Raw genomic sequence first — 9,452 nt, forward strand, 5'->3', positions numbered from 1 at the left:
GCCGCGCCACGTAGCCCTGCCGCCGCCGCGGAACCTGCCGGGACAGCGAGTTCCGCCGGCTGGACTACAAGTCCCAGAAGCTCCGAGGCCGCGGCGCGGCAGTACCTGATTGGGGCGTCGCTTCTATCTAGGGCCGAATTAGAGCTGCAGAATTGGATTTTTTTCCCCTTTAACTCTCATCGCCGCCCAGTGACTGGTGTTGATTATCAGTTTGTTTTGTTTTGTTGTACAGATGGTGAAACTAACGTACTTGGAGTTGGCAAGCGAATTATAAGGGACAGGAGACTAACCTAGGATGCTTGACTTCCCTGGGCATAGGCTCTGCCGCTCTGGGCTTGCTTCTGCTTGTGTTTTCCTCTGTGGTGTTTTAAGTACAGGCTATATCACTGCTGTTGTAACCACCACTTAGAATTAACAAATAATTACAGAATTAACAAATGATAACATTTTATGATAATACTTTCAGGTATTTTTAAAGTTAAACTTTTTAGAGACATCCCGATCTTCCCTGATAGCTCAGCTGGTAAAGAATCCGCCTGCAATGCAAGAGGTGGGGAGGAGCTGCTGGAAAAGGGATAGGCTACCCACTCCAGAGTTCTGGCCTGGAGAATTCCATGGACTCTATGGTCCATTGAGATATATATATATATATACCATGGACACGTATATCCTATGGGGGTCACAAGGAGTCGAACACAACTGAGTGACTTTCGCTGAGGTATCAACATTTGATATAAGTTCCCATCAGGAAGCTTCCATAAGACTCTATCCTTGTCCATCAGAGGGCAGACAGACTGGAAACCACAATCACAGAAAACTAGCCAAACTGATCACATGCATGACGGCCTTGTCTAATTTAGTGAAGCTATGAGGCATGCCATCTAGGGCCACCCAGGATGGACAGGTCATGGTGGAGAGTTCTGACAAAATGTGGCCCACTGGAGAAGGGAATGGCAAACCACTTCAGTATTCTTGCCTTGAGAACCCCATGAACAGTATGAAAAGGCAAAAAGAACACTGAAAGATGAACTCCCAGGTCGGTAGGTGCCCAATATGCTACTGGAGATCAGTGGAGAAATAACTCCAGAAAGAATGCAGAGATGGAGCCAAAGCAAAAACAACGCCCAGTTGTGGATGTGACTGGTGATGGAAGTAAAGTCTAATGTTGTAAAGAGCAATATTGCATAGGAACCTGGAATGTTAGGTCCATGAGTCAAAGCAAATTTGAAGAGGTCAAACAGGAGATGGCAAGAGTGAACATCGACATTTTCGAAATCAGTGAACTAAAATGGACTGGAATGGGTGAATTTAACTCAGATGACAATTATATCTACTACTATGGGCAAGAATACTTTGGCTACCTGATGCAAAGAACTGACTCTTTTGAAAAGACCCTGATGCTGGGAAAGATTCAGGGTGGGAGGAGAAGGGGACAGAGGATGAGATGGTTGGATGGTGTCACCGACTCAATGGTCATGAGTTTGGGTAAAATCTCAGAGTTGGTGATGGACAGGGAGGCCTGGCGTGCTGCAGTTCATGGGGTCACAAAGAATTGGACAAGACTGAGCAACTGAACTGAACTGAACTGTGGGCAAGAATCCCTTAGAAGAAATGGAGTAGCCATGATGGTCAACAAAAGAGTCTGAAATGCAGTACTTGGATGCAATCTCAAGCACAACGGAATGATTTCTGCTCGTTTCCAAGGCAAACCATTCAATATCACAGTAATCCAAGTCTATGCCCCGACAAGTAATGCTGAAGAAGCTGAAGTTGAACAGTTCTGTGAAGAACTACAAGAACTTCTAGAACTAGCACCCAAAGAAGATGTCCTTTTCATTATAGGGGACTGGAATGCAAAAGTAGGAAGTCAAGAAATACTTGGAGTAGCAGGCAAATTTGACCTTGGGGTACAAAATGAAGCAGGTCAAAGGCTCATAGAGCTTTGACAAGAGAACGCATTGGTCATAGCAAACACCCTCTTACAACAACACACAAGAAGACTCTACACATGGACGTCACCAGATGGTCAACACCAAAATCAGATTGATTATATTCTTTGCAGCGAAAGATGAAGAAGCTCTATACAGTCAGCAAAAACAAGACCAGGAGCTGAATGTGGCTCAGATCATGGACTCCTTATTGCCAAATTCAGACTTAAATTGAAGAAAGTAGGGAAAACCACTAGACCATTCAGGTATGACCTAAATCAAATCCCTTATGATTATACAGTGGAAGTGACAAATAGATTCAAGGGATTAGATCTGATAGACAGAGTCCCTGAAGAACTATGGATGGAGGTTTGTGATATTGTACAAGAGGCAGTGATCAATACCATCCCCAAGAAAAAGAAATGCAAAAAGGCAAAATGGTTGTCTGAGCAGGCCTTACAAATAGCTGAGAAAAGAAGAGAAGCTAAAGGCAAAGGAGAAAAGGAAAGATATACCCATCTGAGTGCAGAGTTCCAAAGAATAGCAAGGAGAGATAAGAAAGCCTTCCTCAGTGATCAATGCAAAGACATAGAGGAAAACAATAGAATGAGAAAGACTAGAAATCTTTTCAAGAAAATTAGAGATACCAAGGGAATATTTCATGCAAAAATGGGCTCAATAAAGGACAGAAATGTTATGGACCTGACAGAAGAAGAAGATGGACCTAACAGAGCAGAACAGATGCAGAAGAAGAGGAGCCAAGAATACACAGAAGAACTGTACAAAAAAGATCTTCATGACCCAGGTAATCACGATGGTGTGATCACTCACCTAGAGCCAGACATCCTGGATTGTGATGTCAAGTGGGCCTTAGGAAGCATAACTATGAACAAAGCTAGTGTAGGTGATGGAATTCCAGTTGAGTTATTTCAAATCCTGAAAGATGGATGATGCTGTGAAAGTGCTGCACTCAATATGCCAGCAAATTTGGAAAACTCAGCAATGGCCACAGGACTGGAAAAGGTCAGTTTTCATTCCAATCCCAAAGAAAGGCAATGCTAAAGAATGGTCAAATTACTGCACAGTGGCACTCATCTCACATGCTAGCAAAGTAATGCTCAAAATTCTCCTAGCCAGGCTTCAACAGTATGTTATCCGTGAACTTCCAGATGTTCAAGCTGGATTTAGAAAAGGCAGAGGAACTAGAGATCAAATTGCCAACATCCGTTAGATCATCGAAAAAGCAAGAGAGTTCCAGAAAAACATCTATTCTGCTTCATTGACTACGCCAAAGTCTTTGACTCTGTGGATTACAACAAACTGTGGAAAGTTCTTAAAGAGATGGGAATACCAGACCACCTGACCTGCCTCCTGAGAAATCTGTATGCAGGTCAAGAAACAACAGTTACAACTGGACATGGAACAACAGACTGATTCCAAATCGAGAAAGGAGTATGTCAAGGCTGTATATTGTCACCCTGCTTATTTAACTTATATGGAGAGTACATCATGCGAAATGCCAGGCCAGATGAAGCACAAGCTGGAATCAAGACTGCTGGGAGAAATATCAATAACCTCAGATATGCAGATGACACCACCCTTATGGCAGAAAGTGAAGAAGAACTAAAGAGCCTCTTCATGATAGTGAAAGAGGAGAGTGAAAAAGTTGGCTTGAAACTCAACATTCAGAAAACTAAGATCATGGCATCTTGTCCCATCACCTCTTGGCAAATAGATGGGGAAGCAGTGGAAACAGTGACAAACTTTATTTTCTTGGGCTCCAAAATCACTGCAGATGGTGACTGCAGCTATGAAATTAAAAGACGCTTGCTCCTTGGAAGAAAAGCTATGACAAACCTAGACAGAATATTAAAAAGCAAAGACATTAATTTGCCAACAAAGGTCTGTCTAGTCAAAGCTATGGTTTTTCCATAGTCATGTATGGATGTGAGAGTTGGACTATAAAGAAAGTTGAGCACCGAAGAATTGATACTTTTGAACTGTGGTGTTGGAGAAGACTCTTGAGAGTCCCTTGGACTGCAAGGAGATCCAACCAGTCCATCCTAAAGGAACTGAGTCCTGAATATTCATTGGAAGGACTGATGCTGAAGCTGAAACTCCAACACTTTGGCTGCCTGATGTGAAGAACTGACTCATTGGAAAAGACCCTGATGCTGGGAAAGATTGAAGGTGGGAGGAGAAGGGGATGACAGAGGATGAGATGGCTGGATTTCATCACCAACTCGATGGGCATGAGTTTGAGTAAACTCCAGGAGTTTGTGATGGACAGGGAGGCTTGGCATGCTTCGATTCATGGGGTTGCAAAGAGTTGGACACGACTGAGCTACTGAACTGAGGGACATCCCTGGTGGTACAGTGGCTGGGAATCTGCCTGCCAATGCAGGAGATGTAAGTTGGATCCCTAATCTGGGAAGATTCCACTTGCCAGGGAACAACTAAGCCTGTTCTGCCCGTAGTCCGAGTCCCCGGTCGGGAAAGAAGACTCTTCGAAACAATGCAACTCGCAATAGGGGAATTTATTACTGACTCGAGCCAGGGCCTCCCGCCCTCACCAGGTGTGTGAGGACGAAAGGCCCCGAGCCCCAGTTCTCTCGGGTATTTATTAGGTCAAAATAAGCAGCAGGTAGTTGGCGCAATCGGATTGATGCCACAGTGGGTAGTTGGCGTAAATGGATTGGTTACACAGTTGCAAGGTAATTTTTGTTGGCCCAACGTGGGGCTTTCAGCTTTCCCCTGATAGGTTCCCTTTTTTCTGGCTAGGCATATGTTGATTGGCTGGCTCCAGGAGGCCTGATAATTATGTTACCCGGGGAAAACAGGCCTACTCCTAATCTAGGCTGCCCGCCATGGTGTTAGCCGTGACAGCCTCACAAGCCTCTGCATGCTGCAACTAGTGAGTAGGATGTCACAAGTACTGGAGCCCATGTGGGGTAACTACATAAGCCCGAGCCCCTAGAGCCTGTGCTCCCCAAGAGGAGAAGCCACTGCAAAGAGAAGCTCCAACAGGGCAACCGAAGAGTAGCCCGAGCTCACTGCAACTAGAAAAAGCCACATCAATGAAGATACAGTGCAAACAAAAATAAATAAATAAATATTTTTAAAATTAAAGTTTTTATATTGAGATAATTATAGATTAACATGAAATTGTAAGAAGCAACTCAGAGATCCAGAGTGCCCATTACTCAGTTTCCCCCAGTGGTATCATCTTGCCCAAGTATAACACAATATCACAACTAGGATATTGACATTGATACAGTCCAGACACAGTAGTTCCATCACCACAAGGATATTTCATGTTGTCCTTCTATAGCCACACCCACTGCCCTACCCTTTCACCCTACCCCTAACTCCCTCTTACCTCAGACAACCACTAACCTGTTTTCCATTTCTATAACTTTGTCATTTCAAGAATGTTATATAAATGGAATCATACAGTATGTAACTTTCTGAGATTGGCTTTTTTCACTCAGCATAATTTTTGAGATTTATTCAGCTTATTACATGCACCAACTGTTAGTTTCTTTTTATAGTAAAAAATAACCATTACAATGTATAAAGATAAAATTTTGTAATAAACAACTGAAAGGGGTGAGAAAAGAGCTGTTAAAGGAGCAGAGTTTTTATATGTTATCGAAGGTAAGCTGACATAAATTCAAATTAGAGTGTTATAACTTTAGGATGTTAAATATAATCTCCATGGTAACCACAAAGAAAATAGCTAAAGAATATACACAAGGGACTTTGCTGGCAGTGGTTAAGACGCCACGCTTCCACTGCATGAGACACAGCCTCAATCCTTCACTGGGGAATTAAGATCCCTGTGTATGGCAAGGTATGGCAAAAAAAAAGAATGTACACAAAAAGAAACGAGAAAGGAATTTTAATGTTTCACTACAAAAAGTTATGCAAAAGAAGTAAACACAAGAAATGAGGAACAAAAAGCTGTAAGGGAAATAGAAAAAAATTGCAAAATGACAGAAGTAAGTCCCTCCTAATAAATAATTATTTTAAATGTAATTTATTAAATGTAAATAGATTAAACTCTCCAGTCAAGCCAAAGATTGGCAGGATGGGTAAAAAACACAACCCAACTACACACTATTTGCAAGAGGCTCATTTTATTTCATTTTACTTTTTAAAAATTTTATTGGAAAAAAAATTTATTTTGGAAGAACACACTACATCAGGTGACAAAATTCCAAAATCAAATTGCATGAAAATAGACATCACAATTTCTTTTACAATAGGTGAGAAAAAAATCTGCAGTATAGAATAGAGGCAAAGGAATATGAAGAAGGAGAAGTGTTTGAGGGTAAACAGCATTTTAAATAGCAAACATAGAAGTTAAGTAGAAAGCTATAGCTGTGCATTCTTTATTCATCCAGACTTCACATTGGGTAACTGAAGGGCAAAAATAAAACCAAATTTTGTATTGTTTGGGGTAAATTTTAATAATTTTAAATCTGAATTGAATTTAGAACCAACTCTTCTTTGTTCTTGGGGATAATGGCTGAAAAGTGCTCTCAACAACAAAAAATGTTATTACTATGTCCAATCCAAGAGATGGGTGCAAATAAATATAAAAGGAATAAAGCACCTGGTGAGGACCACTCCTCTGAAGTCATCATTAAAGATCAAGTACTTGTGACTTCCCTGGTGGTTCAAAGGTTGGGACTCCGGGCTTCCACTGCAGGGGGCGGGTTTGATCCTGGCCAGGGAAACAAAAATCCTACATGCCAGGTGGCACAGCCAAAAAAAAAAAAACAAAAAAAATCAAGTAACTGCTTATTGAGTAGTTCAGTATTTGAACTAAATGATTTGAAAATTTCCTGACATACAGAAGAGATAAGAGCAAAGGAGAGTGTGTCAAAACAAAGAAGATACAAAAGTTTAGTAAGTGAAAAGAGTTTAATGAAGCCTGGATGGTTTAAAGGAAATTAATACATGCTGATTTTGTTTGAAAATATTTATTATATAACAAAACATAGATATTCTGGAAAAAAATCAGATGAATGCACTTGAAAAGTTTTTGGATTACTTATTATAATTTATAGACCTGTGGTTTTTCCCCATCCATTTGTACAGGTAATCAAGAAGTTGATAATAATACTCCTAAAATTGAGATACTATAAACCAAAATAGAATCGTTAGGGTTTTTTGCATTAATTTGTGAAATAGTTTTCTTTCATCCCACCTACTAGTAGGTAATTTGGAGTAGGTAGTATTGTAACACTTTACAAATGACTTTCTCTAGTCTAAACACCAAATGTTAAGAAATATCATTGATTAATGTTCAGAAACAGGTCCTGAGAAATATAAATAAATCAACATGCAATTAGGAGAAAGTAACTCCAGCTCCTTTGAGAAGATATTCTCTCAGTGCCTGACTTGGGCATTGTGGGTAAAACCGTGATGATGATGCTTCATAGCAGTGATTGGTCCACATGTTTGAATTTTTATTATGTTTAAGATGGAAACATATTATGTTAAGATGTTTAAGTGATTTTTTTAAGTGATTTTGGGCTCCAAAATCACTGCAGATGGTGACCACAGCCATGAAATTAAAAGACGCTTGCTCCTTGGGAGAAAAGTAATGACCAACATAGACAGCATATTAAAAAGCAGACACATCACTTTGCCAACAAAGGTCCATCTAATCAAGGCTATCGTTTTTCCAGTAGTCATGTATGGATGTGAGAGTTGGATTATAAAGAAACCTGAGTGCCGAAGAATTGATGCTTTTGAACTGTGGTGTTGGAAAAGACTCTTGAGGGTCCCTTGAACTGTAAGAAGATCCAACCAGTCCATCCTAAAGGAAATCAGTCCTGAATATTCATTGGAAGGACTGATGCTGAAGCTGAAACACCAACACTTTGGCCACCTGATGCGAAGAACTAACTCATTGGAAAAGACCCTGATGCTGGGAAAGATTAAAGGCGGGAGGAGAATGGGACGACAGTGGATGAGATGGTTGGATGGCATCACCAACTCGATGGACATGAGTTTGAGTAAACTCCAGGAGCTGGTGATAGACAGGGAGGCCTGGCGTTCTGTAGTCCACGGGGTCGCAAAGAGTCGGACACGACTGAGTGACTGAACTGAACTGAAGATGGAAACATTAAAAAATATGTGCTTTAATTATAGACATGGAAATAATTATTTCTCTGCCGGATCCATCATCCTGCCAAGGCTGAGATTTTTGTAACTACTGCTTTGTCCAATGCGTTTGTAAACAGACATGCCACAATTCTGCTAGAACCATTTTCAAGTTAACTACTGTAGATGATTTGTCTCAAAAAATATTAAAGAAATACTCCCATACATTTTAAAAAAAAGGAAATTAGATGGAAACTTTTAGTCCTAATTGCTTTTCATCTGACTTGCTTTAAGGAATCTTTTAAAACTGGTAAGAAACAATAGGGAAAGAAAACCTGCTAAAATCTTTCAGAATTTACGTGATTCTTATTCTACTACAAGAAAACATTATCTGGTGCAAGGTATATTTGTGGATGTACATAAACATATGTATAGTACTATCTGGATCATATTGTGCTATGTACAAGTCTTTACAATTCTTCCTGAAGGTTAAAGCAGTTCATTAGAATTCGAAATGCATAATTACCTGTAAGTTGGCACTTTTTAGGCTCTTGTCAACATTGATACTGGCATGTTTTTTTGCAGCCTAGTTCTAGCCTTATTTGCCAACTTGTTACAACAGAAGTCCAGCAATAGGTGAGTAGAGTGCAAGGGAACTAGTGCCATGTGTCTCAACTGCAGTCCCTGAAAAAAGTGAAGTTACAGCTGTTGAATAAATGTCACTCAAAAGCAGTCTCTTGGCTTTTCCTCACACAGAAAGCAACTTTCCTTTTTTGTTAATTAATTCATTTTACTGTTTCAGGCCTTAGTTGTGGCATGCGGGATCAAGTTCCCTGACCAGGGATCAAACCCGGGCCTCCTGAAGTGAAAGCATGGAGTATTAGCCACTGGACCACCAGGAAAGTCCCCCAACATTCCATTTTAATTCACCATTTCTGTCTTCACTCTTTCACAGCATCAATATTAGCAGATGAGTCTCCACTAGGGTCTACCAGCATAGGAATGACACTAATCATGATGGTTTCCACAGTGGGAATAGGCAACCAGCGTTCCTCAGGTTTTTCATAGCCATATTTATCTTTTTCAGGCTTGTGAAGAATAGAAATGCATGTTTCACCATTTTTATCAACACTTGGGTGCCAGATTTCGATAATGAATTTTATTTTAGGAAGAAGGATAGTAAGGATTGCCCATTGATAGAGATCATAGTCATCTATCAAACCTGCTGAAAAGCCTTCCACTGGATTTTTGTTGAGTTCTACCAACTGTCTTTGCCAAGAGTCTGGGTTGGCACGGGGGCTTTGGAAGGACTGAGGACAGGCTCTGGGGCTGCCGGAGCTGGGTGTGCTGAGGAATCAGGGTCCCCACCACCGGCAGGTCTAAACTGAGGGAGGCTGGCCGGGGCAT

General features: G+C 40.8%; 1 pseudogene; it reads right to left on the reverse strand.

Moving 5' to 3' along the window:
• Positions 1–8,442: 8,442 nt before the first annotated feature.
• Positions 8,443–9,452, reverse strand: LOC122440889 (annotated as a pseudogene).

The sequence above is a fragment of the Cervus canadensis genome, chromosome 4 (genome assembly GCF_019320065.1).
Source record: "Cervus canadensis isolate Bull #8, Minnesota chromosome 4, ASM1932006v1, whole genome shotgun sequence".
Classification (NCBI taxonomy): Eukaryota; Metazoa; Chordata; class Mammalia; order Artiodactyla; family Cervidae; genus Cervus; species Cervus canadensis.